We start from the raw sequence: 21921 nt of genomic DNA on the forward strand, positions 1-21921 counted from the left end.
ACCACCTCCCTCCTCCTGCCTGAACACTACCTGGCAATTGCATTTATTCCACTAACTGTCGGCCGTGTCCTCCCCACCACCACCCCAACACAGTTCACAAAGGAAAGCAAAGCTTCATCTGGATTTTAAGAAATGGAGTGAAGCAGTTTGCAAACTGATTGCCCTGATTCTGCTAGGAAAGACTGACCTTGGTCTTCCTATAGACATCACCCACATGATGGGTCCTGAAGATCTGCATCATGCCTCTAGCACATCAGCCTGGAGAAGAGGGAGCATTACCATGGTGCGTGGAGGGCTAATTTTCATTACGTCCTCAGAGAACTTAGGACAAACCTACTGGCACTTATTACGGGGAACTGGTGCTGCAGAGAGCTGCTACTCCAAGTCAGGGAGAAAAGGGTGATCATTAAATGCAGAAGGGTGCCCAGCACAGAGCTGCGAGCACCAGGCTGCTGCTGCTCAGTGTCAGCTGCAAAGCTGGTTGGGAAGTCTCAAGCCAGCTGAGTACACACTGTGCTTGTGCAAACATTGTGGAATTCATCTCCTTCTTCCACCTGCAGATCACAGTTTTTGCCAAAGAGACTTTTCTGATTCCTCTCCATGCCTCTACCCCCATAGCCATTACATGAAAGTTATTTGCTCTCTGTAATTGAGAAGGGATGGGCAGGGCAAGCAAGTCACTCACATTTAGTTCAAAATCCTTTTTGTGCCCTTCTGGTTTAGTTAAATTTGGTCAGGCTTTTCTGCTGCCCTTTGGACCATGGCAAATAACTCATCACTTCAGATTTGGGATGGTTAAAAGAAAAGGAACCGTAGTGCCACCTGCAGCAGAAAGACTAAAATGTAGCTCTTACAGCCTCGGGGATCTGGGGCTGCAGGCTGAGCATTGAGCAGGCATTTTTATTTGGTCCAGATACAGAACTGACTTTCAGGGAAGCCACCCTATGCAAAGATAGCAAGCTCAGTGTATTTAAACATGGAAATCTGCATTGCTGTTTTCCTAAAGCACTAGCTGAATGAAGGCAGACTAGGGTGCTTGCAGCAAATTCAAAGCACGCCCCAGCCAGAAGTGGACATGCAGATTTTGACTACAGCTCCTTTTCACAATGTCCCCTTAGGTTTCAGGTGCCTTTTCCCGCTAAGCTCTTCTCTTCTATTTGCCCAACCAGAGAACAGCCAAGATCAAGACCCCCATGCTGCTCCTCCCATACTGGCCTGTAGGACTGTAACTTCTGCCCAGTATTTTCATAAGAATAAGCAGAGATTGCACTTGGAGCTGCCACTGCCTTAAAACTCTGATTAATATCAATTTGCCAATGTTAATCTCTCCCATTTAGAGGAAATAGTCTTACAGACCAACATCTTAGTTATGTTTCAGTCAATCAGCTGGCAATTAATGGACAATCTCCATCATGCTTTGTAGTCATAGGCAGGACAGCAAAGAACGGGCACAAGATGGCCACACTGAGAAAAGACGCCAGACAGACCACAGATACACAACTAGAGCAGGGTGGTTTTTTTCCTGATGTATAACGATGCAGAGCAGTTCTCATCTGCACAACATGCCCCAGCCGGCCCACTTCCAAAACCCCAGGCTTTGCAACAAGACAAGCACAGAGGGTAAAGCCAGAATGCACAGATGTTAATACACAAGATTTCCACAAGCAGCCACTAGAAAATAGTCTGTGGGGTTCACCCCAGCTCCAGCATCTGATCATAAACCTGCACTGGTGGCTTTCCACCAGCCCTGAGGCTGCAGCCAGCAAATCTTTGAAGACACAACTCACGTACTTAGACACACAACTCATGTACATATAGGCTAGCCCAAATCCCATTGCACCTGTGGGGAAAGATCAGGCAGCTCTCTCAGAGCATCTCCATAGAACAATAAGCTCCTGGGGATATGGCATAGAGCAGTATGCAGAGCAATGTTTTCTGGGAGGAAGATGCTGTGATCAAACCACACCGGTAGGATGAAGGGCATAGCATGTACTGTACAAAAAGGGTACTCTGATTATCTGCAGAGAAAAAAAGTAACAGTAAGATTCTATAAAGCATCTTCTATCAGAAAAATCACATTTCATTAAAGTTCAAACCTTCTGTGGACATTTACTCACTAATGATTTTTCATTAAAGAAAAAGCACAAGCCATCCCAGAAACATCTAAGTAACATCTGTTTTCTATTCTGAAAATGTCAAGATAGAGCACTTCAACCACTTCAGCCACAGTGCGGTACAACTTTTCACTCCAGTATTTATTTTACATTATGAAAAAGATCAAATATTTCAATGGCCAGACCGAATAATAATTAATAATAATAATAACAATAATAACTACCTTAGCTTTGTGAGACATGAGTCTTGCTTTATAAAGTTCATTTTGCAACAGAAACAAGTATTCCAAAAACAATTTCTCAGGTTTGACAATCCCACCTTAGCCCATGCTACTAGAAGAGGAGTAAAACCATCTCACTGACAGGCAATTAACCAGCATCACCATGTGAGGAAGGACACAAATCTTGTCTAACTACTAGTCCAGTTCTGCTTCATAGAAGCAATGCCCAACAGACACAAGTCCTACAAACTCACTAAGGTCAGTAAGCAATGTGTACTTCCTCGTATCTGGGAGCTCAGGTCAGAAACAGAGCAGGAAGGAAATCCAAAAGGTATTTTTGTTTTATTGCAGGATCTAATACACCAGCTTTTGATGGTAATGGTCTAATCTGCTGTCAAAAGCATCTTTCAGCTCTTTTCAATTAACTTTTAGTTAGAAAGTTTTCTATAATAACCAACCAACCAAACAAAAAAACTGCTTCGAGTTAAGCTTTTTTTTTTTTTTCCTGTAAGGATTGGAAGAATCCTCCATCCAGACTATGGCCCTTTTTTACATACCGAAGGACTCAGGGAATACAGCTGGGTCCCTAGGATGACCTCTTAAATCTTTAACATGCCTTTCAAGCAGGCGTATGGCTTTAAATGTACCTTCCCCAGAAGCAATTCAAACAGAAAATTGCCTTGCCTGCTTCACACAGATGCAGAAAGGAAGACAGCAAAAAAATACCTAAAGTGTTGCAAAAAAAGTAAATACGAGTATGCCAATGGAATGAAAAACCAACACCAAAGTCATTGCAGATTAGTGGAGCATATCTGCAAAGCTGATTTTTCTCTAAAAACTTGTAAGCAAGCTCATGAATACTAGCTAGGCTGGAGCGGGTGTGTGAATCCTGTTCTACGCTGGTTCCTCGCAGAGAGGAGGCACTCGGCAGCAGGAGGCTGAAGGCTGGATGAAGGCCACTGCAGTGAGGGCACTCGCTGCTCTTTTCATATTTCTTGTTCTGGAGTCACAGCACACAGATAGTGTGATGGGAGCCTGTGTGATACCCAATTCCCCCTGCCATACAAACTTAAACCTGGCATAGAAGAAAGCACAAGACTGACTTGACCTTGTGTTTATGAACAGCACAGTGAGTGGGAAGCTCTTAGCAGATGAGCAAGTGGACTTATTCCCAGTGCTGTAAGAGAACACGATCATCTGCATTGGCTGCTCAGTCCCGGTCTGTCACCCTGACTTCCCTTAGAGCAGGACTTTACTCCAGCATCAATGACTCTGTTAAACCCATAAAGCAAACAGGATCCAGCCCCAGACAGAAAACAAGCCAAAAACAGGAACAGAAGCATCAGACTGCCCTCCCAGCAGAAACCAAACCTCCGTTCTTCAACTCCTGTCAAGTTTAATTATCTTGAAGGGATGAAGAAAAAGAAACACTGGGAAGGGTTTGGCAGTCCCCTATTGGATTCTGTTCCCTATCCTGTCCTCACTGAGTGTAAATCACTGCAAGACCAATATTGTTCAGGTGCACGTGGGAGCCCCAGGCTTGCACACAGTGCCCCGAGCCCTGCATTTCAGCAGTCTGAAGCTGATTGCAGCACTGAGCCCTGGCTGCCTCCTGAACTCATTAAAGAGGGTTCCCAGGCCCAAGCATGCTCGTGAATTATTCAAAAAGATAGGTGGGCTCCAGAGCAAACAGAGAGGCAGAAATAACTGACCTCAAGCAGGGGCACTCTGTCACCTGGGGAGAGGTCACTGCAGGCTCTGTGGCCCTTATACATGGATATTGAAAAGACAAAAAAGGAATATATAATGCCTTCTCCACCAGTCTCCTTCACTTATTTTGGCAGTTCTCCTCCCAGTAAAGTACAGTGCAGAACACAGGGGTTTTCTATTTGCTGACTGCAGCAACAACAACTAAAATTTTAGTCATGAGCAAAAGCCAGGAAATTTTATGTCTGCAACCCATAAAGACCTTTTTTTTTTAAAAAAAAAAAAATCTAAAATATAGATTTTGCTTAGTACTAATCTGGTTACTAGCCTGGAACTAAGATGTAAGCTTGCTACAAATCTTTAAAATGCTCCTGAAAAAAATTAATGATACTGCTTTTTCCATGTAAGCTGTCATTCTCAAGTGAGTCATTATGATGTGGATGTAATCTGAGAAGTCACTGCTGCTCTTTCGAGGGATGGCCAAGCATGCATTTATCTTTTGTTATACTTGTAGAAGAGAGTGGGAAAGTAGGTGGAACAGATGCACTTACTGAGAATTTGCTGCCAGAAAAGAACAAACTAGTTTCTCTGACTTTGTGGTTATTCTGTACTGCTGCCAGAGGCTTTGTTTTGACCACAGTCATTAAGAGGTCAGTGGTGCAGCCAGAAATATTAGCAAAATAACTCCCTAATTGTCCCTCTCCTTGTTATTCCTGCATCTTTCTCAAACTCCCTTACTTTCCATGGTGCTGAAATGTCACCCTCCACACAAACTACATAGTTTCTCCCAGGAGCTGATGGCTGAATTATTTCACAATACCAACCTAAAGAGATTTAAACTAAGCAAAATGTATTGGCAGCTATTATTCTGAATGCAAGGGGTTGGATTCCTGAATTTTCAATCACATTGAAGTGGAGAATCAAATTATTCAGGAATTGGATGAACTGGAAGGCTCTTGGTCAGATTTTTATTATCATTTTTAAGTCCCAATGTGAATTAAACCTGAAGACTGAGGAAACAGTTATATTTGGCTTCCCCAAAATAAGTGTGTGTCCGACCAGAGTACCTCACACAGACTTTATCAAATGCCTTTCTCTCCATCAACAGTGACCAGAGGTATGAATTCACACGTGCATCTCTTTCCATCTGCAGCCTGCAGACCTGCACCACTGCATTTGCCTGCGTGCGCCCTGGGCCAGGCAAGGGGAGCAGGAGATACCAACCACCTGCAGCCTTGGCTGCTGGAAACGTAGCAAAATAGTGTCACCTAATGGCCAAACACACACTACATTTTCAATGCACCACTCTGTTCTGCCTTTTCTCCTTTTCAGCACCCAAATCATTCACATGTTGCTGCTCTGGCCTCCTATTCTGTACCACACACACACAGAGGGAAAAAAAAAAAAAAAAAAAAAAAAAAAAAAAAGCATTTTTCTTCCCTGGCAGAGATGGCACATATACATTTCAAATAAAAACAACCATTATCTTATATTCTCCTCTGCCCTGTGTGTGACATGGTCTAAACGTGTGCATAACATAACGCTCAGCTTTCCCCGACACAACATGCATGGGAGACCTGAGCCAAAACTAAAACCTCAGTGGAAGGATGGCCACCAGCCCCCTCCTGGCTGCTATGGGTTAGTGCTTATGGCACAAGAGACACTCCGGCTGTCACTCAGTGGATCTTCCTCCCCTCCTCACAAGCCCCCTCTAACACGTCTGTGGCTGGCTGTTGCTGCATGAAAACCTCCAGAAATGAAAACGCCAATACAGCCACCTCGTATTCACAGCTGTCAAACGAAGGTGTGACAACAGCCAGGCACTGCCAAGAAAGGTGCAAAACCTCCTCAGCAGCCAACTGCTGGACAGCCTGGTTCCAGGGAGGGTTCCTCCTAACCTCCCATAACTAGAAGTGATTTATGTCCACAAGGCAAGACATTGTCCCCTCAGCATGGAAGAAAAGGCAGAGCCAAACCTACCTTCCTCATCTCACCAACACGCTGAATTGCCAGCTCTGCTATTGAGATCTGAAGGGGTTCAGTCACCTGGCATTCCTTGAGCTGATCTGAAAGGGCAATGAATAACTCTGTGACAAAACTCATATAGTAAGTTTCCATTTTCTTGGTGCAGATTTTCCTGCAGGTAGTTTTTGCAGCAATCTAAATATTAAATGTTTCAGCAGCCCATTCCCACGTGAAGGTCAGTACCAGAGGGGAATGGAGACACTGTGAATTCATCCTATCATTATTTTATAACAAATGAAAAACTTGTAAAAGTAAGTTCCATATACAGCTTATGAAACTACAATGCTTTCATTTTTCTGTGTCCAGAAACTATATCTTATTTTTGCAGAAAACAGCTTTAGACAGAAAGGAGCATTTCTTGTCCTTGCTTGGAGGTCACTAAAACCATGAAATTCACTCAGCCATGCTAGCATAATTCAAGAATCTCCCAAACCTCATAGGATTTAAGGGATAAACCATGCCACCATCCTAACAGTACTCTGCTCCTATAATCAACTTTTTATTAATCTAGCCTCTGGTACTGACATTTTGGACAAGGAAATTCACTTAGGTTGGAAAACTCACCGGGCGATGATTGTCTTTTCATTTATATTCATTTGCAGGCCTAAAGAATAACAGCATCATCAGGGCTCACTAGCAACACTGTTAGCAATATGGGGAAGAGCATGAAGAAAGAGGGAAGGACAGGAAGCCAAAGAGGCTAAGAAGGGACGATGTGACACCTCTGTGTGCATACCAGCCTGACTGCAATGTCCCAGCATAGCCCTTCTTATCAGATCTCCCCTGTTGTTCCTCTTTCCACCCTTTCCAATTGCTTCACCTGAAGAATTTCCCATTTTAATCATTTAGTCCCATTTTCCAGCACATTTATCATTTAATTAACAGTAAATGCCTTTATTAAGTTAAATATGAAATGCAGCACTAATCTGTTCAAATGGGTTTTTAGTGGTACAGACAGGTTTCCTTTTTCCCTCCTCCAATCTTGTAGCATCCGTATTCAAATCAGTCTTCTTGTATATATTCACATAATTGGATGGCCTGGATCTTTAATTAACTCTATTTGTATGGAATCTCAATTTGTTCATAAGAAAGTAATATTTAATGTAGTTTAATGATCACCTGCCTTTCCATGAAGGAGATGTATGAAATAGTACCTGATTAATTTTTCCATTAGTTCTCTGTTAATTTGAGTCATGAAGAGGGAAGAGATGATATGTATTTAAGTGCCCAATCTGATTGGAAAACCAAATCCTGAAAGCTCCCTATCCCCTGTCACAATCCATCTATTCTGGGTTTCCAGAAAGTGGGCCAAGAACATAAATATTTTTTTCTTCATGATCTCTGACCTGGACCCTGCTGGACTGCCCTGACCCTTGTTAGGAAAGCCTGCCTTGCAGTGAGAGACCAAAGAGCTTCCCTTCATTTCATTTCACCAGGAGAAGGCTCAGAGGTCACTAAAGTACCCACATGGCTCTCTGTTAAGAAAGAGCTCTTTAATCTAGCAGACAGGGGCAGGATGAGATCCAATGGCTGGAAGCTGAAACTGGATCAATCCAAAATAAGTATGGGGAGTTATTTTTAATTTTTTTTTTTATTTAAAAAAAAAAAAAAAAAGGAGATTAATTAACCATGGGAACATTTTCCATTAGCCTGATAGATTTTCTATCACAGGCAGTATTTGAATTAAAGACTGGGGATGTATCCAGCTCAACCACACAGGAGGAAGCAGGAGGAAGAAGGTAAATTTTGCCCCTTGACCGTGCCACTGGCAAAACAAACACAGGATGCTCACTTAACTCTGGTGCCGACAGTATATTTTAAAAGCATATTAAAAAGATTGAACTGTCTGAAAAAAAGAGAAGCACGAAACAATTTAAGATTTAGAAAAGTAACAGGCCACAGGACATTTTAAAGGTCAACTTTGTTTATCAAAAAAAAAAAAAAAATTGAAGCCAGGCAGTATTGCAAATGACTGTTTCATAGGGAAGAAAGATTGATGCTCGATGGAAAAAGGCACAATAAGAAACTACAGCAGTGGCCTGGATGCAGTCAAACCAATTAAAGAAACAAAACAATGAGAGGCCTTGAGCTAACCCTGGTGGAGTTCCCTCATCTCTGAGGAGTATCTCCAGAGCAGGACCTATTGCATCTCCAGAAGGCAGTTTAGTTGAGATCCTGCTCTCTCAGAGGAATGGAGTTAAAGCTCATCTCATTACAGTGGGGACAGGCTTTTACCAGATGTCACCAACAGCACAGGAAATGAGGATGGTGTTTGCTGGGAGGCCAGGCCTGGTGTATGAACAAGGGAGGCAGAAATTGTTGTTCTGGACAATGTGCCCTCATTTCCATTCTGGTTAGGGATCCCATAAAGCTGAGGCCCAAGTGCGTGATTAGCTGGGAAATAAAAGAGGAATTAAAATTTTGAGAATTCTTCATGCTCCTTAAAAGACCAGCATGGATTACCTGCAAGACCTCTGCATACATGTTATCAGTTGTGGGGGAGCCCAGAGAGGTGTTTCTGAGCAGTAGCTAATTCCAGCAGCCAAACCTCTCCTAAGCCCTGCTCTGAGGTCTCTCCAACAGCTGATTCTTTTCTATCAGGCCTTGGGATGGGACTTTGGCATTGTCAGGCTCCTGAAGTCCTGCATTTAAGATATTGCCATGTCCTCAAAACATGAGAAATGACATTCTGGCTGAGAAGAAAGGTGTTACATGGCACAGCCCAGTTGTCTCTTATTATTGCCATTGTGACTCCAGAGGAAATTAGAGGAATAGCTGCAATTAAGTGAATTCACAGGAATTTCTGTTGATGGAGAGCCATGCCAGAGGTATTGCTGCTGTTGCTCAGGCAGTCCAGCAAAGGAAAACAAAGAGAAATCCCAAGAGAAGACAGTTTCTTTGCATCTGCCATGTGTTTCAGCAGTGCCTGTTCAGATGAGAGGCACCCTGAAGGGATGCAGATGAGAATGAGAAAGAAGCCTGCTGCATGGGGTGGTGGTGCTGCACTGCTTTGCCCGGGGGAAGATCCAGCCCAGCTGTTACGAGTCCATTTGAAACTAAACAGAAGTGCTCTGCAGTCCCTTGCAACACTACTTTTACCAGCCTAGGAACATCGAGGTAAGGTTTTATCGCTGTTGGAGATGATACATGTTCTCTAGCATTTTAAAATATTAAAAAAAATCACAACTAATAAGAGGCAGCAAGTGGGTCATGGCCAGAGAGATGCAGATCGGTTCCTTTTCAGAGGGACCAGTCATTGAACAAGACTGGAGATATGTGGAAAGTCAGAGGAGACAATAACAGTTCCTGATGACATTTTGCAGATACTAAGACTGAAAGAAAAGAGAAGGCACAAAAGAGTTAGCTTTGGGTTTAGGCAGAATATGACCAGCTATAATGGGCCAGTAAGATGTTGGTGTTATTAACCAAAAAAAAAAAAACTATTAAATGGGGTCAGACAAAGAAGGGTCATCTATGCTAACAGATGCCACCAAACACCAAAGAGAGTCAGGAGACAGCTAGATAATGTATTGTAATATCAGACACACACTGGTGACCAGCATGAAATGGAAATGAATCAATACAACGTAATGAGAGAGAATAATACATGGATTAGTGAGGACAGAGATGGATTTCTGATCCAGGATTCCCCCCAGAAGACTGCTGTGTGCTCTAAGAACTATAAATCTTTAATCAGTTCATCAAATAGCTCACTTACTCCAGTGCGCAAAAACTCAGGGCTGGATGAAAGTGCCTTCTGCATCTGAAATTTAGGCAGGGCAATTTCTGGGACTGAGTAAAGGTGCTCGGCTATAGGCATGGATCCAGATCCCAGAGTGAAGAGCCTGGGCAAGGGGCACTGCACAGGGATTAGCGGCTGCCTTGGAAATGAGCCAGCCAGAGCTGAAGCAGCCAGAGGGATGATCCACCTGCAATCTTCTTAACAAGCAAAATGGGCATGGGGTTTACGTGGGTATAAGCTACTTGCTAAGTCATTCACAGAGAGGGAAAAGGACTTTGTTCATGGTCCAAAGGCTTATGTATCTGGCCAAAGATACATAAATTTGGTCTTGGAGGGGTTCAAAGATGGTGCAGCAGGAGGAAAGCAGCTGAGTCTGTTAAGACTGTGGATTTATTAACCCACAAGGAGAACTGCTGAGAAGTACAAATTTCTAGCAGTTGGGGGAATTTAATGTGGAAAAACAGCAGTGGTGGAGTTTGGTGACAGGTGATAGCTTGTGTGAGGATGAGGCACAGAAAACTTTGGATTTCAGTTTCTAGCTTGCCTTGGCTACATTTGTGCATCTGATGAGGGCTTTTTAGAAAAGCTTTGTGAAGTCAGGAGATTTATATCTTATTTCCAAATTGAACAGACTTTGCTGAAAATGGCATGGATTTTACCAGGTCAATACAATTTATGGGTAAATAGGAGACATTTAAGTCTAGTTCTACAAAAAAAAAAAAAAAAAAAAAAAAAAAAAAAAGCACTAGCAGGAAAGTAGTGGAGCCTGCTTAAAAAAAAAAAAAAAAAAAAAAAAAAAAAAAAAAAAAGGAATCAATTTTTAATGAATCTCCATCAGAAAATGTAGCATCAGCCAAAGAGATCTCAAATCCTTCCTGCAGAGGCTAGACAAAGGAACCCACTGCACACACCAGCATACATATGGGCAGACTCACTGGCTATACTCTTTTCTAAAAGGATTTATACCAGCCTATCCAAAAGTGAGGTTCACATTCGGGTTTATTAATCACTGGTTTCGGTGCCAATATTATAGACAGTTAAGAGATCAGAGTTTGGAATCTGACCTTCCAAATTACGAAACAGCTGAGCACATCTGACAACTTCAAATGCTGCAGCCACTGCTTGAGAGGTAGAGAAGGCCACAGGTTGGGGCAGCAGCCAGCTCCCTGCCACCTCGGCACACACATGGCACCCAAAATCCAGGCTGCTAGAGGAGGGAGATCAGCTGCAATAGCAGTCTGGGGAACAGTTCAGTACGCTTACATTTGTAGGTAGAGGGGACATTCTGACAAACACTGGGGTAAAGCCCCACTGGGCCTTGCAGCAAGCACCTTGTACTCACTCTGCGCTGTGGCAGGAGCTGTACCACTCATTACCAAGTGGCTTGTGAGCATCCAAAAGTCATCACATCTCCATCCCTCAACCTTGCACCTCTTTGACAGGAAAAAGGGAAGAAACTAGCTTGAAAGCTGGGCTTTACTACCTTGAGCCAAGATTCACGTGATGCTTACCATTTAACAACCTTCTCTTCCCTGGTTTTCAGTTAACTGCTTTACCCCAATGATTGCAATGATTGCCAGTTAATGCAAAAGGAAATCCATTCCTAGACCTTTCAAAACTAGGCTCTCAGGCTTCCTGACTGCAGAGGTCTTTGAAAAAATTGTTTGCAGAGAGAGGAAAAAGAAAATCAAGTGAATCAGTAGTTGCGGTCAGCAGTATTTCTCCCAGTCTACCTGCTTTGCTGCTACAAGGAAGAGGAGCTGTCACATCACAGTGGACGATTTCCAAACCAAGTCATCAGTTTTCTGATTTCATCATATTTCTTTCTGGGTAGATGAAAATTTCTCTAGAACAAAAGAAGCTCTGTAAGTAGGTAGGTGTCTTTCCATCATATGCAAACTGAAAGAGATGAGGCTTCACAAGAAGATACTACAGAATTTCTCCAATATGTTTCAGGGCAAAAAGATTCTGAAAGTGGGGAGAAGGGAACTTGAAATGCTTTTGTAAAATCTGATACTGATCATCTCTCAAGTGATAACCAAATAGAAGTGAGATTTGAAACGGATGCTTGATTTTCCAGGAAAGTCTTTGAAAACTAGAGATTGCCATATTCCAGTAACTGAAACCTCCAAACAGTTGCTGAGAAACATGGGCTTTAAAGAGAATCCACAATTCTGGGGACATAAGACAAGCTAAGGTAAATCAGAAACACTTTAGAAGTTGGAGAAATTGTTAAAGTGCACTCCTGTAGACTGAATATATTAGTAATTTGCAAGAGCCTGAAAGAGAGTAGCTGAACATTGGGAAAATCTTTTTTTGTTTGTCTGAGTTTTGTTGTTGTTGATGATTTTTTTAAACTTCAAAAATTATGTGTGTGCATATATACATGTATATACATATATATATGTAGATATAGCACCTGACCTTCCAAACATGGCATTCTAAATAAATTTTTAATTCCATCAGAAAAAAAGCAAATAGGAATAAGTAATGGCAGAGGAAGCAAAGGAGAGCACACCTGCCATTGCTCTTGCCTCTGGAAAATACAAAAATATATATATAAAAAAAAAAAAGAAAAAAAAAAAAAAAAAAAAAGCTCTAGAACAATCTTCGAGGTTCAAAACAAAAAGCCACATTTACCATGGATCATAAAGCCCTGTGTGCTACTCCAGCTTTCCATGCTGAATGTCCCTTTAAGAACTCAAACTCATAGCATTCTCCACTTGAATTTTGCATTAATATCATACTCAGAGCTCAGAAATATTGTCTCAGGGGCAAAATGCTACGAAACAGGATCACACTGCCAGCTTATAAACAAAAGATTGGGGTTCTCAGTAAAGCCTTGGATTTTTTAAGGCATCTATGGACACTGTGGAAGCCTACACAAATTCGATGCTCTGCTCCTAGAAATATTTCTGCTAATAAAATAAAAACTATATATTTCTGCTAATTAAATAAAATAAAATTAGAAATTTCTCTGAAAAAGACAGAACAGAACTATTTCACAGAGATGGTAGAAAACATGAAGAAAAAGCAGCCTACTGGGGAACACTGAGCCCATTTCACCAGGACAGTAGCAAAGCACCCTCAGTAACCTTAACCTCAAACTCCTCTGGAGTGGCAATTCATCCCATAAATCCTCACGCTTCCTATATAGCAAAGGTCAAATGATCCCCACCTGGCAGATTTCACTTCACAAGGGTGCAGCCAAGACACCTTGTGTCCTGGCTTGCATACGAAACAGTGTGACCAGCAGGGCTAGGGAAGTGATTGTCCCCCTGTACCCGGCTCTGGTGAGGCCGCACCTCGAGTACTGTGTTCAGTTTTGGGCCCCTCGCTACAAGAAGGACATCGAGGTGCTCGAGCAAGTCGAGAGAAGGGCAATGAAGCTGGTGAGGGGCCTGGAGAACAAGTCTTATGAGGAGTGGCTGAGGGAGCTGGGCTTGTTCAGCCTGGAAAAGAGAAGACTGAGGGGTGACCTTATTGCTCTCTACAGGTACCTTAAAGGAGGCTGTAGTGAGGTGGGGGTTGGCCTGTTCTCCCACGTACCTGGTGACAGGACGAGGGGGAATGGGCTAAAGTTGCGCCAGGGGAGTTTTAGGTTGGATGTAAGGAAGAGCTTCTTTATCAAAAGGGTTGTTAGGCACTGGAACAGGCTGCCCAGGAAAGTGGTTGAGTCACCATCCCTGGAGGTCTTTAAAAGACGTTTAGATGTAGAGCTTAGGGATATGGTTTAGTAGGGACTGTTAGCGTTAGGTCAGACGTTGGACTTGATGATCTTGAGGTCTCTTCCAACCTAGAAGTTCTGTGATTCTGTGATAACTTTATTGGTCTGACTTTCCAACTGGTTAACAGCCTTTATCAGCAAATAAAAGCCTCCAGAAGCAGATGAGTAAGGTGATTGAAAAAGCCATAAAAACTCTAAGGAGAAAGCTGTCTGTATTTAAAAAAAAAAAAAAAAAAAAAACTCGTCTCTTTCTCCCTAGCAAACTCCCCCAGCATACACAGAGAACTAGCAGGTTTATTATCCTCCCTTTGATTGTATGTCATTATTATAACATTGTTTTCCCACATACCATTTCCTTCTTAGCTCCCACTTGCAATAAAACACACAGATTTGGGTTCTTTTTAAAGATTAATAGACACAGCTACCCTCATACTCCAAACTCATGAAATGGCTGAATATCATTCTTGAAATTCCAAATTCAAGACCCTGACAGTTATCTGCTGGGGCTGGATGTCTGCTAAACTGTGGATTACAGTAGGGTTTTGTAGAGGGAAAGGGCTGGCAGCGGACCAGTAGCAATGTGGCTGCAGAGAAATGAGCCCTTTTGGAGGAAAATTTTTCAGAAAGAAAACACACAGCTAGCTACAATTTTTGATGAAGAATTGGAAGAAAACATTTTTTAAAAGTTAAAATAATTTCCTTATAAGTTTTCAAAAGCAGAAATGAGCTTTGGCACTGAATGCCTTGAGAGGGTGGGGAGCCACATACCCTACACTGCACATGGGTCAGCACAGAAGGTGCAGGGATGGGCCAGTTTTCAGCTAGGGGAGCCAATGAGGGAGAAAAAAAGTTAATCTGGCTGGGAAAAATAAGCAGGAGAAAGAAGAAACTTGTTTGCTTTCTTTTGCTGGTGTGAGACAGTTTGTAAGCAAATCTTTGCAAGCAAGGGTTGACTTCTGGTCAGAGGTTGCTTGGGGGTCTCCTAAGTGCGGGGATGTTTGTGAGTGCCCTGATCCCTTAAGGAACCTGTTGTCTCTGCACAGCATTCTTGAAGAGTCTTGCTGCAGAGCTGCAAGGAGCACAGAGCTGCTCCCTGGTCCAGAAGGATGACCCTCAACTGGCAGGCTGGACACAGGCTAGCAACTGATGAAGACAGATGACTTGCTGCAGCAAGCCCTGATGTTTGCAAGACTCAATAGGGACAAGTAGGTAACCATGCCAGGGGGGCCTCTCTCAGTCCCAGGGTAATGCTGGCAGGCTGGTGGGAAGGTGCAGCAGGGCAGCCCAGGGCACCCTCCTGTTCCCAGAGCTGGTGGCTGGTACCAGTGCTGGCCTCGGGCCTGGCCCAGTCATGGGGCAGCGTGAGCTGGGGTCTTCTTAAAAGGGGGCTCCTCGCTGGCACCATTTGGGGTGGGAGGGACAAGTGGCAATAAGTCTAAGGTGGACTTCACTGCAAGCCAGAGTGGGCTTTCAGGAAGCAAAAGAAACACATAGAGCAACAGCAAGCCCACAGGCTCTAGGAACTCCCTTGCCGATGTAGAAATGCTTCACTTTAGCTCTAGTTATGATGTCTGCATTTAGTATTCATTACTAATGTCACCGATCCTCATGAATTCCTCCCATGTGCATGTGCCTCTCTCATCCGTTTCTATCAGTATTCCACCATAATTTATTATTAGTTAAGAATTAATAGACACTTGGAAGTATAATGTTACATTTTTCTCTTATCTTCTGGTGCTCAGAAGCATTTCATGGAGCAGATCAAGCATTAAATCTGTCATGTAAACACATTATTTTGTCATGTAATGCATTATGATTGCACACTACCAGGAAAATGAAAAGCACTTAATGGTTTGTGTTTGATGTGTACTGTCAACAAAACTCAGGAAGAATTTATAAGGTGTTGTAGTTTAATGAGTACCTATTTAATAAGGTTTGCCGTATCATTCAAAAATGTGGCTATACAGGAGACATGTGATACAATGAATTTTGATGTGAATTATAAAGCCCAACCTAGATCTCCAGGCTTCTACACAGAAAAGATAGTAAGATCCAGAGAGCTGTTTATAAGCAATAAATCATGACCTTTCCTCGTTTTCTCCCAGAATATTCCTCTCTCCTTCATCAGAATTTGTGAAGATGCAGGCATCATGTCTGAAAGCACCATCTAGTATCCTTGTATTATAAAATTCATTTATTTTGTAGAATAACTCAGTTGAAGACAGGCAATGAATGAACTAGAGAAGCGAGAAGAACAAGCTGATAAATGAGAACTCTACCAAGCACCTAGCCTGTCAGCATTTGAAGTAAGGGAAAGAAGGAAAGAGAGCATTTAAAGGCTTGGGAAAGCTTCAGTGAGTGGATATTGAGGGGTAATCTCACCCCACCAGACTTTTAACAAAAGGCTCACACACCTTTGGAGAGATCATAACAGTGCAAAAGGGACAAAAATCTGAACGCAGTTGGAATTTCTTCTCTCATTCCTGCCCAGGAAGCTGCTGAGAATGCCTCTCACATGGCTTAGCAAATGCAGTGGGATGCAACGTGATGTGACTAATCCCAGGGAGAAGCCTGAAGACAAATCCCAGCCCAATCCCTGTCATTACCCCACAGAAGAACCAGCTGAGCCATGTTTATGCTGCAAAGAGGGACACCCTGTAGCTTCCCAGCATCTTGCTTTCAGTATCAATTTTGGTTTAAACTATTCCTGTGACACTGCTGTCACAGGACCTCCCTGGGCTTCGTAATCCATACATCCATTTAGGGCATCTCTCAACAAGCTTAATAATCTAGCTCCATTTGTCATCACCACTGGAGGGTTTTTGTTCCATATGAAGTCTCTGTGAAGGAAGCACCCATAGGAGAGCAGGCTCCAGGGGAAAACAGAGCCTCTGAAACATCACATTTGTATCTCCAGCTCACTCAACTGTGGCCTTTGCACTCATCCTTCCTCAGTGTTTTACTTGTACCCTAACTGCATCTCAAGCATGGGTATGGTGAACTTGTTTGCCAGCTTTGTAAACTAAGTGACTTAGAAAAAGAAGACATTAGGTTGCTCAAGAAACAGCACTAAAATTCACTGTCAATGGCCTCTTGTTCCAGTTTATGACTGATTCATTTAACATGCTTCTGCAAATTTCAAATACTCTGCAGGCTCCATTTCTCTATCATTTCCTCATTTCCTCTGTGCTGTGTGATACAGCAACCACAGAGGCCATAGAGATGCTCACATCAACGATGCTGGTGGTGTCCAAAGCAAGCCCATTCACACCAGAGCCCTGCCATGGACCATGCCTGTCAGCAATGCGGGTAGACGGAGAAAATTGGTATAAATCAGCAGGTTTTTGACATCCTTGCCCACAGCTGATAAGCTAGCTTTCTACAACAATGTGATGTACTTTATGAGGGTCCTCACTTGATAGCCTACTGTGTACTATTAACTATTAATAACAAAATTGATATAAAATTTTACTTTTAATTTTAATTTGGTCCAGCTAGGGCATTTCTAACAAGGGAAAGATGTTTTATACTCTGGGGACATTTTCTCCCAACAGTGCTATTTAACCTAACTGTGCTGTCAAAGACCCACAACAGACACAAAGCTTATACTGTAAGTCCCTACAACTTGGGTCCAGGTCTTGCACATAGTTAGCAATGCCCAGCTGAGTTCTGAAGCTCTCTCACAAAAGGGAGAGCTCATCTTCCCTTGGGTGGACTGGGACACCTTCTGGACCAGTGCCATCCTTCCTCCCTTGACTATGGAAGCAGCCACGTGCAACCACACACCAAGCAAAGCCAAGTGCAGAGCTCCCCTTGACCTCGTGGTACACATTTCACAGGGCAAAGTCTTTAAAATCTCTCTTCAGAGGGCTTTGGTTAGATTTCATCCAGACCTGATGCAATTAAAAGCTCTAAGTTATTAATATTAACAAGATTTACTGCTGCTCATTTACAAATGATTTGCATTTTTATGCATTCTTTTAGCACAGATCATCATGAATTTCTTTGGTATTCATGAGGTTGCAATTTGTGTATTTCCATAATTACCTCATCATATTCTTCATTAGATAATGGACCAAGGGCATAAAACACCAAGTAAAATTCAAAAGAAGCATCATCTCACCTCTCTATTGAGAGATTGATTTCCCCTTGTCCTTGAAGCAGAGCTCAGAGGTCTGATCGTGGCAGTCTGTAGGAGTTTCCAACTCCCCACACCAAGGTCCACTGAGAAGTTCTCTGAACAGCTCCCTGGGGCTCAAGAGAACTGTGCCATGTGCATTACAAGCTAAGAAATGGCAATCATTTCAGTCCACAGTTTTTAAACTAAGACATAACCAAACACCAAAGTACTCATACGAACACCTTCTGCACCACAGGTCCAAAACTGGCTGGGACACACGGGTCCCACAGGCCAGGTCACTGCTGCTGCCTCCCCTGAGGGAAAGTTTGGCTACATCCAAAACTAGCTCAACCCAAACTTCATGGATAATTCACTGCACTGGAGAGACAGGGAAGAAGAACGAGAGATGAATTTCATGTACATAAAATCCTTTTTGTGTACTTAGGAATGGATATGAACAGATTTAAAATTAACTGGCTTAGTTCACCACTGGGCAAGCAATCTAAAACGTTCAATAAATAATTCATCCCAGCAACATACATCACCATGAAGCTTGGTCTGTGACGCAGACCATGTCAGGGGGGTCTCACTTTGTGAAAGAGAGACAACTTAATTCAGTGCAAAGTGAATAATCCAAAATCCCATAAATGATTCATCACTGGATTAAAAGCTATAGATTTCTCCATAGAAATTCTCTGCCCTGCATTAAACATGCAGATGATTGTGTGATGTGTATTAACTACTGGATGGCTTAGTTAAGAATGACACCAGCTCTGGCAGTTGAGAGTAAATTTGAAGCCACAATTCTTCATTATATGTAAATCTGAGCATGAAAAGGAGTTATCTTCAAGGATTCGAGACGCACTAGCATCAGTACGACAACACTGAGCACACAACAGTACATGAGGGAGGAGAGCCAAGCCTTTGTACTTTTTGTTTTAGAAAGCATATCTATAGACAGGACTTATTCCCTGGTTTTGGATTACAAATCCTATTCCCCTTTTCCTATAAATTTAAAAATTTTAAAAAATGCCATTTTGGGAAGCGATGGATTTCCCTTCCCCACGGAGAATGGTTGGCATTTCAAAGACTAAAGGAAGTCAATGAGCTGATACCAGAGATCACTTCCCAACATGTTCTTCCCCAATCCCTCCAATTCTTTTAGCTTATTCCAGTTACATCCATCTTCTCAGTGTCCTTGTGCCTCTTACCTCAGCTTCAAACCAGTGGGAGCTCTTAAGCTGAGGCTGTCAAAGGATAAGGAGATGGGCCTTCCTACTAAAGCATTCTCTGCAGAAGAAGCCCCTCTAAACTCACTGTTTCTCTCAGCTATGAGCACTCCTAAACCTGACCATTTGGAGAGCCCCTTGCAAAGATCACCACCCCTTCTCATGAGCTTCACAGCAGGAGGGAATGGATGCTGAGATAACGTATGGGGTGGCGAGAGGCTGACATCCTTTCTGCTCAGTCACCACTGCCGTGGTGTAATTGCAGGAAAAGCTAACTCTTGGGGTGTATGTTTTAAATTAGCAAGAGAAACCAAAGCCGCACTGCTCCCAGCTGGAAGAAACCAAGAAGTGCATGGCCAGCATGTCCTCAGGAGCACAAGGATGCCAGGATGTTCCTGAGACTTGCAGGAAATTGGTTTCCTAGAAGACGCATGAGGCGGAGCGGGCCAGGAGGCGAGCCCCTGGCTGGTGGCAGCCAGTCTGCATCACCCTTAGAGCCGCTCCTGAGCTCTCCAGCTGTTTCTCTGCAGCTCAACTTTGCCATCTGCTGCCACGTCTGTAGCAGCACGTCACACTTACGCTTTCTACCAGGCTAAAATTTTCCACTTTTTCTTGCATTCACCTCACACTATGTGGTTATCTTTGCTCTTTCCCCAAGTCCCATGATGCTATTTATTCTTATTTCTAATTTCCTATGTACTCAGCCACATTCTTTCCTTCTGCTTGCTCTTTCTTAAGCTCCAATTAGATTCCACCTTTGAAACCCAGAGATTTATTTATATTAACCTTAAAAATGCCTAGAAAAGCAAATTAAGACTAAGAAACAAACCCTGAGACATAATGAAATGTGCTGCTGAGATGGAAAGGGGCCATCAGAGCAGTCAGTTCCAGTAAAGTCTATTAAGAGAGTCTCTTATTAATCTCAGAATGATATTTAATTCATTCCTCAGGTTTCTCTTTAAAGGATTTGTATTCCTAACTCAGTGTCTGCCTATTTTTTTTTCAGTATTTCTTCCCGTTGTTCTTTTTTTTTTTCATTAGCCAATCCCATGTTCAAAACATTCAGATTCCCCATTTTTAATTTCTTTTCTGTACCTGCTCCATACTAATCAGGCAGTTCAGTCATTATCTCTTCATGTCAGACCTCCTTCACCCAATTTAATCAGTCATTTTGATAGAGACAATTGTCCACAAAGTGCCAGGGGCCAGTGAAAATTATTACTCAGACCAAAAGCTAAATCCTTCATTAATTAACCATCTTGCTCCATGGAGCAGAGCCAGACTCCCCAGATATAACACCATTCAGGCTTGACACTGACTCTGAACAAATTAAAACCCACGCTTGTCTAGCCAGAGGCTCCTGGTGCTAGCCCGTAAGCACTGCAATAACTCCAGCAGCTAAGAGCACAGGAGGGAGGTGTTAAAGCCGGGTGATCTCAGGTCCTAGTTCTTTGCAGTTTGAGAGGAAGCAAAATTTGGGAGAACTGGAATTTTGTGGAGATGCACTGCAGTATTAAAGGAAATGGCTTTGCTTTTTGGCAGCTCTCCATGAGGTTTGGGGGGGGCAGAGTGAAGATAGGTGCACGGGCAGACCTGGCAGGGAGACCAGTGTGGGCGAGTTCAACAGGTACCACCAGCTGTAGCAAAACCATTCTCAAGTTGCACCCCACAACACAACAGCACAAGCACTGCAGCAGCTGCCAGGTTGCTTTTCTCAAAGTTTTGCCAGCCTGAAGCACTGGTCACTGTCAAGCTCTGCAGTTTATTCTCTGGGTCTTGTTTCAAGCTGCTTACGAGGAGGGTTTTCTTGGCTGCAGTGCTTTATGTTTATGCAAGTGCATTTCTTTGCTTTCTTAGGTGAAAGCTTCAAAAATATAGACTAACATTTCCTGGTGCCAGTGACATACGCTCTGACAGCCTTTTCTTTCTAAAAAAACTGCTGCTTTCATGCAGTTTTTCTTCACTAGCCCCAGAAATGCATTCTGGGCTTTCTGTTACTTTTGGAAAACTGTGTTTGTTTGTTTGTTTTTTCCTCCAGCTACATTTCAAAAAGGCTCCCTTTAACCTTTCACTGAATATATTGACAACCAGGGTCAGTTCCTCAGAAATTACTTCAATGCATTTTCATTTAAATGTAACCCTTCCAAGATTCCTTGCTTGCAATTGCCACTCCAAACCCAAACCTCAGTCTCAGTAATTGGGGTAGATGAACAGATAAATAAAAGCACTCAGCAACATAAGTTACACTTAAAGCCTCCTTACAGCATCTCTGGGCTGCATTTCCACATGGATGATCAGATCAAACTCACTTTGTTGGCTCCTATTTCTTCTGCCCTTGTGCAGCTCCCCAGAACAGGGCCTCCAAATCCAGCCAGCACCACAGCAAATGTGCAGGAGCCTTCTCCAACAAGAGCCAACTCTGCTCTACAGAAGTCTTTAGTGCAGAGCTAATTAATACCCACCCACAAAAAAAAAAAAAAAAAAAAAAAAAAAAAAAAAAAAGCTGTTTTGTTTGTATTCTCTTAAAGGAATACATGAAAACTGTGTGATTTTTTCCCCCTTTAATTCCTTACAGATTTGTACAGGATTTGTTCAAAGAGTCTTTCATTTTCCCCCAACCAGGGTGCCAAACTCAATGTGAGATGGAGCAGGACCCCAGAGAGGAAACTCCTCTCCTTCCCCAAAACTCCTGCTGTGCCAGCCACTGCACGGACCAGAAGAAGATACCAGGGAGGCAAAAAAAGTCTCACCGCAGCCTGAGCATTACTGATGGGGAAGTCCAGGTCTGCCACGCTGCTCAAGTGCTGTTTCCGCAGCATGCTCTTGCTTCAAGTTGTCTTGACCTGGTGTGGCTGTAGCTCTGTAGTGTATCCCATAAATGATCCCTCCCAAGCATGCCCCTAGAATCAGTCCTTTTGCACTGACCCCACCAGGCAGGCCACCAGCACACCACTGGGGGGAGATGGGGGTTTACAAACAACTGGTATGCAGGGGCTATGGGGACAGGATAGAAAAATTTCCCTGGGGTTGGACTTC

General features: G+C 43.0%; 1 long non-coding RNA gene across 1 annotated transcript in view; it reads right to left on the reverse strand.

The window, feature by feature from the left end:
* LOC137864426 (uncharacterized) overlaps positions 1–21303 on the reverse strand; it is a 33450-nt gene extending 12147 nt beyond the window's left edge. The window contains exons 1-2 of the long non-coding RNA XR_011101507.1: positions 21195–21303; positions 6023–6108 (exon numbers count right to left, since the gene is read on the reverse strand). This is a non-coding gene — a long non-coding RNA (uncharacterized lncRNA). The remainder of the gene's footprint in view (positions 1–6022; positions 6109–21194) is intronic.
* Positions 21304–21921: the final 618 nt, after the last annotated feature.

This window comes from Anas acuta, chromosome 14, assembly GCF_963932015.1.
Source record: "Anas acuta chromosome 14, bAnaAcu1.1, whole genome shotgun sequence".
Lineage (NCBI taxonomy): Eukaryota > Metazoa > Chordata > Aves > Anseriformes > Anatidae > Anas > Anas acuta.